We start from the raw sequence: 9,099 nt of genomic DNA, 5'->3' as shown, positions 1-9,099 counted from the left end.
AATCAACTTTTAGTCCCAGGCACAGATCGCGATCAACTTTATCGCAATCAACTTTTAGTCCCAGGCACAGGTTGCGATCAACTTTATCGCAATCAACTTTTCGTCCCAGGCCATCCCAGGCACAGATCGCGATCAATTCTATCGCAATCAACTTTTAACCTTTATTTTCTGTTTCTTCTGACTCGTTTTCTTTTACTATGCGGTCAGCTCTCAACGATTTACGTCTCTTGAGCTGACTCGGATTGGCTACGCGTTTATTTTTGGAGCTTAGTCACTTCTCCGGGATTTAAAAACCGACAAAAACCCAGCCAAAACCTTGGTCGCGTCCGACGCACTCACACACCTGCCAAGTGTGTGTGAGTGTCACAAGGGGGAGACGGCCACCTCTCACTAATAAGCCAATCCAGCAAACACCTCTTTTTATTTCTATTTTATTACTTTGAACGTACACACAGCCGACAAATCAGCTTGCTCTGTTAACCCTTCCTAAACTATTACGGCTGATATTTTAACTTTAGGCAGCCCCACAACAGACAGTGCAAAGGCGTTCAAGGAAAAAGCTTCCTTACTAGATTTTTTGGGCCCAACGCTGTTACACTGTCCGGCCGGGCCGCAGCAGCCCAAACGGCTGGCCAAATCTGCACAACTCTGCACGTGTGTCAACATGTAACCATCCTCTACGCTACCAAGTTATTTGTCTTTCTGTATTATCGATGAATCGGAACCATGTGATCACACGTGCAGAAATTCAGCCAAACACAAATAATCAGACTTTACTTATTTTATTCTTTTTAGCGCTAAAAAGAAAGAGACGCTTACCCTCACAGGCTAATTTGTTGTGACGTGAATTCACCGGGATTAAACAGCATCTGATCAAAAACGGACGATCCATTCTTTATATCTAAGACACGCCTTATTGGTCGTCTGATGAACTACGTCAGCTAAGGAATGCCATGATATCATGGTGTCAGCTTAAGTTTCACTTCTACTGAAAGCCTTTTGTTTGAAAGTGAAACATGCAAGGTCAAGTTCCATTCCTCCAAAAGCTCTCTGTGCATAAATGAAACATACTATGTGTGAAATACAGCTGTATGTGCATGAATATATGTGCAACCTTGGATAAGCGTCCCAACAACAGGCATCGGATTCTAAAATTTATTGTATTCTTTGAATGTTGTAATTTTAGTTCATTGTAAACTTTACCTGTAAAAACCTTGTAGAAATCTTTAACATGTTCAATTTATATTTAAACTGTGATCTGTTGTGTGTGTGGGTTATTTAATTAAAAATCTTTCTTTGTCACTATTATGAAGTAAATGCTAATGAACTGCCTTCCTTGTGCAGCAAGGCAGTTCATTAACATTAGCCTTTTAGTTTAAATAAGCTATTACCTATTTTTCTATTACCTTGAATATTTTTACATCAAGTAATTTATCTTGATTTACTATTTACATAGTAAATGACTTGGTTAATTTGGTTAAAGTTTATTTTTTCCAAACCTGTTAGATTTATTTGTTTAATCTGTTTTTTTAATTACATTTTTGACAAAGTTGTAAATCGCACTGATTTTTACATCAGTTGTGAAAAGTATATTGTTCCTGTTTAGAAGCCTCAGAACAGTTTGAACTTTGTCCTTATATTAAGAAAAAACAACAACTTATTTAAAAAATATATAGATTTTTACGATCCTTTATTAATTGAAATTTATTTTTCTTGTAATTACAGCTTTTCTCTTGTGCGAGACTTGCCGATTTTGAAGTTTTCCACTGCTGCGATTCTCACCTCTGCATCACCACATCTTATTAATTCACTTATACCTCTTTATCGTACAGACATATTTTATCTACATATTCAGACACGTTCTTTTGCACAAAGTAACATTCAGTTACACACATTCACACACGCACACACACACACACTTATTTAAATAACCACCTTTCCCCCCCCAGGTGTCTTCCTTTTTTTACTGTGGTCTTATATAATAAGTATATAATATACACTGTTGATTTTTCCAGGTATATACTAAGTAATACACACTTTTCAGTTTATCTGCAAAAAATTCATTCAATGATGTATATTTTTAAGCCTCCCTAGTAGAGTCTATTCTGGGGTCCTGGAAAAGATGGTCCGTAAGGCCCTGGAGAATGCATAGGAGTTCATCCAAACAATCTACATGTGTTTTATGTACTCGCAGAAGGCTTTTGACAGTCTCCCTCTGGGAACCTTGCAGGGGGGGGAGGGTGGCAGGTTCTCTGGGAGTATGGTGTCCAAGGTCTTTTGATATGGGCTGTAAGGTTTCTGTGTGATTGGTGCTAGAGTCTAGTCTGCATTGCTAGCAGTAAGTTGGACTCTTTTCTGCTGAGAGTTGGACTCCGCCAAGGAAACGAGCCCGACTCTGCTGGCAATGCACACCAGACTCTGACATCGGTCATAAAGGGACCTAACAGCCCCTATCACAGGGCCTGATACCCCGTACTCCTGGAGAACCCCAGCATGGTTCCCAGAGGGACACAGTCGAATTCCTTCTCCAAGTCCACAAAACACATGTAGAGAGGTTGGGTGAACTCCCATGAACCCTCCAAGACCCTGCTGAGGTTATAGAGCTGGTCCAGTGTTTCATGACCATGGTGAAAAATCACACTGCTCTTCTTGAGTCCTACTTTTGACTATTTGACAGACCCTCCTCTCCAGGACCCCCAAATAGACCTTGCCAGGGAGGCATTACTCCCCACAAATATATTTGTGGTTGTAATGTGACAATATGGAACAGTTCAAGGGGTCTGATTACTTTGTAAGCACTGTACATCTTAAACCCGAATTCATGACAGGAAATTCTTTTTGGAGAAAATGTTAAGATCTCATGTCATTCTTAATATCACTTTATCTGACTGTGGTTTCTTTCATACATGCAGCAATCAGAAAGCAGTGTGGATTATCTTTCTTTATCATTGTTACAGAGGGTTTGATATGTATTTAATCATTGTACACATTTGTGAATCATGGTGTAGCTTGTGGATTTTGTTGTAGGCATAAAAATATTTTTGTACAGTTTGTGAATCATTTCAATACTACGGAAGAGGATTAGGGCCACTGAAAAAAAAAATTATGGCCCAGAAAAAAAGAAAAAAAAAATCTCAGAATTTTCATGTAAAAAAAATGAATAAAAAAAAATCCGTGGCCCAGAAAAAAAAAATCTGAGAAACCAGAATTCTGACTGACGGGCGCCAACAAGCAACCAGTTTCAGAACCACTGACGCGAGTTGTGGCAGTCGGACAGCTAACGTTCTGGAGAAAATGAGTTATTTAAGTGAGTTTTTACGTGCCAGAGGAGTCCCCGAATCTGCTATTGCAGTAATGGAAGAACAAAAGGTGAGTAAATCAAATGAGATAGTTTGGTGTCTAAAGCCAAACAGTTATGGCTAGTAGTTAGCAAGTTTGTTAGCTCACGCTTTTATAGGAATAAACTGATTTACAATATTAAATCACACAGATGAATAAAGGATGTAACAGCTGTTGATTGCTGGAATTGTGATGTTTGGTGCGTTTATTACGGTGGCCGACGTGTGCAAATGCGCAGCAAAAGAGAAAACATGCAAACAAAAAAGACACCCCCGAATGAAATGCAGCAAACAAAAAGAGAGACGCAAACAAAAAAGAAGATGCCCCCGAATAAAATGCAAACAAAAAGAGAGACGCAAACAAAAAAGAAGACGCCCCCGAATTAAATGCAGCAAACAAAAAAGAAAACGCCCCCGAATGAAATGCATACATTCAACTGAAATGTGACCAAATGCAGGCATGAAAAGAGAAGGCTAGGGAGTCTGCCTTTATGCTCCCACCCACTCAGGTGATTAGGTGCCAGGTGTCTTCAATCCTGAAGCAGGCTTCATCCTGCTACACTCTACTTCACATATGTCAGAGTCAAGGCCCGCGGGAAGATTGTCTACGGCCCCTGGGATGATCTTGATTTATTATTAGAACCGGCCCGCAGCAAGCCGGCACCCCGTCTGAAAAAATGCGAGATGCGCCCCGTTCGATTCTCACAACGCGCGAACCCCCGGTCCGCAGGAAATTTACGAAGGCTTGGGCCGGTCCGCTGCACCAGACCAAATGCGTCATTTAAAAAAATCTCAATGAACATTCGATCAGTCCGGCCCTCGGCTTGTAGCTAAATTTTTTATTTGGCCCTCCGTCCATTTGACTTTGACACCCCTGCTCTACTTGCTGTCATGTGTGTTTCGGTTGAAAATTTCTCATCAACGACGAGCCACGAGAACAAGAATTATTCCCAGGGCACAGATACCGATCCATCTCCAAGAATTTGCTGGCTCTCGTCTTGGTATTGGTGGAAGTCCTCCTTCGATTTCTTCAATCCTGAGCACAACTCGACTCAGGTCAGAAATCCACCTTTCAAATTCAGGTAAATATTGCATTTGTTAACCGTTCCTGCTCAGTCTTCTGACCGTGGTCGGGAGACACAGGGGAGTTCTTTCTCCAGGGCCTAAGTGAAAACCTACTTCGGGGTTAACGCCTTCTACGCCTTGCACATGAACCACACGTTGGCACGAAGGTGGCTGGAAGTTAACCTTTAATAGCGCCAGCTAACAGAAAACTGCACAGACTTTTCGAAACCGCTGCTTCGATTCGTCAGCGCCACACACTCTCTCATTCAGTCTCTCCCATGCTCCCTCAGCCTTCCCGTTCTCTCTTCTGCATGCAGCGCCCCCTTTCTGACCGGAGGACGGCTGCCACACTCAGCATACACACCACTTACTGAGCAATCATCACATACAGTGGAGGCACTTTCCGCAACACATTAATATTTCTGAATCACCACGGTCTCTTGGGAGGCTTTCTCTTTTGCTGCGCAGATCCGATGTACAAATATCTGAAAATCGTACATTATTCCCAATGTGCTGACATGGAGCCGTCACGATAAGCTGCAGCACTGTCTGTGTCCTTGACAATTTACTCCTGGACTCGCGCACGTTTTTCCACTCACAAGAGCACCGTTCCTCCCTCTTGTTACCCTGGAGAAAGAACTCCCCTGTGTCTCCCGACCACGGTCAGAAGACTGAGCAGGAACGGTTAACAAATGCAATATTTACCTGAATTTGAAAGGTGGATTTCTGACCTGAGTCGAGTTGTGCTCAGGATTGAAGAAATCGAAGGAGGACTTCCACCAATACCAAGACGAGAGCCAGCAAATTCTTGGAGATGGATCGGTATCTGTGCCCTGGGAATAATTCTTGTTCTCGTGGCTCGTCGTTGATGAGAAATTTTCAACCGAAACACACATGACAGCAAGTAGAGGAAATCTGAGACAACCCACCTTCAATTTCTTTTCCTGGTGACTCTCCGGCTTGGAGCTCAAGTTCCCGACTGTGTAACCGATTCCCAACTGGATGGCACCTTTAAACGCCGATGATGTGGTCTGAAGTTGCCGAAGAAAAGACATGAATAATTAACTTGAAAACAACTCAAAATGGTTATTGTTCTCTACCATAGATATCCAGTGCAGGTACATTGACTGAACTACACCAGTCAGTTGAAAGACATGCAAGCATCTTGCAAACTGCTGGTTGCTTGCAGTTCCCTGTGACTGTTGATGACAAATTGAAAATTGTAAAGGAGTTCATTGATTGGTTCATCATTTACCGCAACCATTTCTCTATTCAAAGGTAATGTTTCTCTTCCTTAACTTAAAAAATAACTATGCTAATTTAGTTACTATTTTGTTGCATTTAATACAAGCAAATGTACAATAGTGCAAGAATCAATCAATCAATCAATCAACATTACCCAACAGCCAAATAAATAGGAGCCCTATTGATGGGACGGCTTAACTGGAGAAAATGAACGTTACTGTAGGTTAATTCACTGTGTACAGTGCATCAGCAATATTACCTATGCTAAATAAAAATAATAAAAAAAAGATTAGACATATTAATGTTCTTTGTGTTACTGAAAAATATCAGCTCTTTTGATAATAATTAAGGTGATTTCTGTTTCAAACTTTTTATAGATTCAAGGATGGACTTTCAACACTGAACTTCCAGAATGCTTTGGAGCAGCATGCTTCCGTCTTCAGGCCATTTATGTGTGCAGGAGTGGAACAGCTGACATCCAAAATATTGGAGGAAATATTTGAGGTTCAGCTCAGTGAAAAGGGTAGCAGCAGACGACATGAGGAAACAAGAGTGCTAGGATTCTGGAGAGACTTTCTCCTTGACACAGAAGGTGGACTTTAAGATTTATTGCTATATTCTGGTGTTATTGTAATATCTGATACATAAAGTCATTGCTTCTTTTCTAGAACAAAAAACAGGTCTCTCTCTCCAGGACATCCTGATGTTTGCCACCGGCTTGAACACACTACCTCCATCTTCAATTCTGCCACCACCAAAACTGATCTTTCAGGCCACTTCTCGTTTTCCTGTCAGTAGCACCTGCTCCAACACTATCAAAATACCAATGTCCAAGACGTATCATCAGTTTAAAGAAGACATGGACTTTGGGATTCAAAACTCCCCTGGGTTTGGGCTTTATTAAGGTCAAATGCATAACAACAAAACAAAATGCTAACTATTTAACTTGTCAAACCTGTTCAGTTATGACACTGTTTAGTGTTTGTGTGCGACCTTCAAATTTGGATTCTTGTTTGTTTATAAGTCTGCCATGTTTTTCAGTTTGATATAGTTTTCGACACATGATTCCCAACTCTGTGGATGTGCTAGGCCACACTGTCTCTGGAGGTTCTCAAAATGTGCCTGAAGGTGTTCATCTCCACAATGAATGTTGTTAGTCTCGGTCCCAAACTGTCCCAATTGCTCCTGGGAGACTGGGAAACCACAGTCTGTTCCACCAAACCTAGGAATAGAAGAAGCACAGTAAACATTTAGTTATATTTACATTTCTTCACTAAACTGTTACTGCTGTGACTATTGTTGTAACCTGTCTAAATGATTAATTTTATTTAAATTTACATTTTAGAAATTGTCATCTGAAATTGTTAGAATAAAAAGTGTTAACACATTGTTCATTATTTTTGTTTTGGCACATTATTTTTTAGAGTTCCCAAAGAGGTTTTAAATTAACCAGATGTTGAAGACAAAAACAACAAAAATTACCTGTGAGGTAGATGATACATCACATCTGGTTTACCAGATGGACAGCAAGATTGTTTAACAGGTGTTATGGTATGTTTATTCCACCTGTCCTTGCATTCATCAAGATCTCTCTGTAGCATGTCCATGAAGACAAACCGCACAAGGCATGTGTGCTCATGACTTCCATTGAAGAGATGTCTTTCCTTGAAATTGTTCATGAGATCCATCCAGAACTGAGATCTACAATAAACCAAAATTATAAGATAATTATATCAGCAGAAAGTAATAGGACTAGTTTCTATGTCATGAAAATATTTAAATATATGTTGACCTACAAAGTTAAATATAATGTAAGCAGATGTAACACAGTAGAGAAGGGTATTGTATATATTTTGGATAAATGGGCCAATAGGTTCGGCTATCGGAGCACAGTGGAGTGTTTAAATGACACACAAGGGCAGTTGGGTGTATTTAAAGAACTGGTTTTAGTGACAGAAAACACACAATTAACAGTTGAACAAAACACACAATTATGAAAATAAAATTACACACAATAAAATGCAAAAAATAATAATAACAATAATACTTGGCCAAGTGCTAATTCTTAATTTCAAATAATTCGGGTGCACCCTGGTAATCTGCACTCCAAATTGTATTAGTCGGCAGATTAATCAAATTAATTTGGTTTGATTCAACTTCATTCACAGGAGAATTTCCACCACTGCTGTGCGTCACAATGTCCGAAATAAAACAATCCAAAAAGTATTGTCCAAAAATAAATAAATAAAAAAACAATAATAATGGAGAATGTCAGTTGGTGGTCTCACACATAACCGTGTGTGAAGATGTATGTTGCTCTCCTACCACACCGCAGGGTGCAGCAGGACTCCAAATGGGATAGGCGAAATCTGGTTCTCTCTTTAGGTCCAGGTGGGAAGGCTCGCCATCAAGATCAAAGGAGGTATCCACTTCAGGAATGATCCAGTATAAAAAAAAAACCTGACCTGTCAACAGACAGGACCAGCAGAAATACAGGACTTTACCAAGCCGTTCTAGCTTTAATCCTTCTTTCCAACACAGTAACAAAACATTACCTAGTTACTAAAACAACGGATATTTTTTAACAACAATGTAACAAACGACAAATATTAATATTAATCAATATTATCAGTTTGCATATTAATATTAATGTTAGCTGCATTTCATTCGGGGGTGTTTTCTTTTTTGTTTGCTGCATTTCATTCGGGGGCGTTTTCTTTTTTGTTTGCATGTTTTCTCTTTTGCTGCGCATTTGCACTTGTCGGCCACCGTAGTTTATTTTATTGTTCTTTGAATGTTTTACAATGAAACTAATGTTAGCTGAATGTCAGCCACCAAGATGTCTGCTGTGTTAAACCGTAACTTTTAGTTCAGTGGAGGACAGAAATTATAGTATAAAGTGACATAAACGTTTATATATGCAAATATATAAAAGGAAAATGTATGACTTGCACCGATCTGCGGCTGGCTGTAGATCTGATCGTTGGATTTGTTCACCATATTTGCCAACACCAACTAATGTGCATATCTGTGCTATTTTATCTACGTATATCATATGTTTGTGTTATGGTGTTGGAGAACGTTACATTATGAGAATCACAAAATCATTTTCCTGCACTGTGATGTGTCATCTCAGGACTGAAATTACATCTCAATCCCTGAATCAGCACATTTATTGGACAGGTGTGGAAATGGTAGGCTTCATTTAACTAAATCAAAGTTAATGTGATGTTTAATTTTTGTAATAAAAAAGGAAATGTTAATATTTTCTTGTGACTTTTTATGCATGATACCTTTTACCTTAAACACACTGTATATTTATGAATCTGTGTTTCTATACTTACATGCTAACCAATCCAGTCCTTCCTCTTTTTCAGTAAAATAGAGGATTGAACATTTACTGCTGCGATTATTGTAATTCTCCCCAAAACAGTAAATCACTTCAAGCAGG

General features: G+C 39.5%; 1 long non-coding RNA gene across 1 annotated transcript; it reads right to left on the bottom strand.

Moving 5' to 3' along the window:
• Positions 1-5,840: 5,840 nt before the first annotated feature.
• On the bottom strand, positions 5,841-8,243 carry LOC122838576. Its single transcript, XR_006371918.1, has 3 exons — positions 7,974-8,243; positions 7,131-7,349; positions 5,841-6,870 (listed from the first exon to the last, which is right to left on the bottom strand). It is a non-coding gene; the product is annotated as an uncharacterized LOC122838576 (long non-coding RNA).
• Between the last annotated feature and the right edge of the window lie 856 nt (positions 8,244-9,099).

The sequence above is a fragment of the Gambusia affinis genome, linkage group LG10, assembly GCF_019740435.1.
Source record: "Gambusia affinis linkage group LG10, SWU_Gaff_1.0, whole genome shotgun sequence".
Lineage (NCBI taxonomy): Eukaryota > Metazoa > Chordata > Actinopteri > Cyprinodontiformes > Poeciliidae > Gambusia > Gambusia affinis.
The sequence above is the reverse complement of the archived record's forward strand: the minus strand, read 5'-3'. Positions and strand labels throughout refer to the sequence as shown.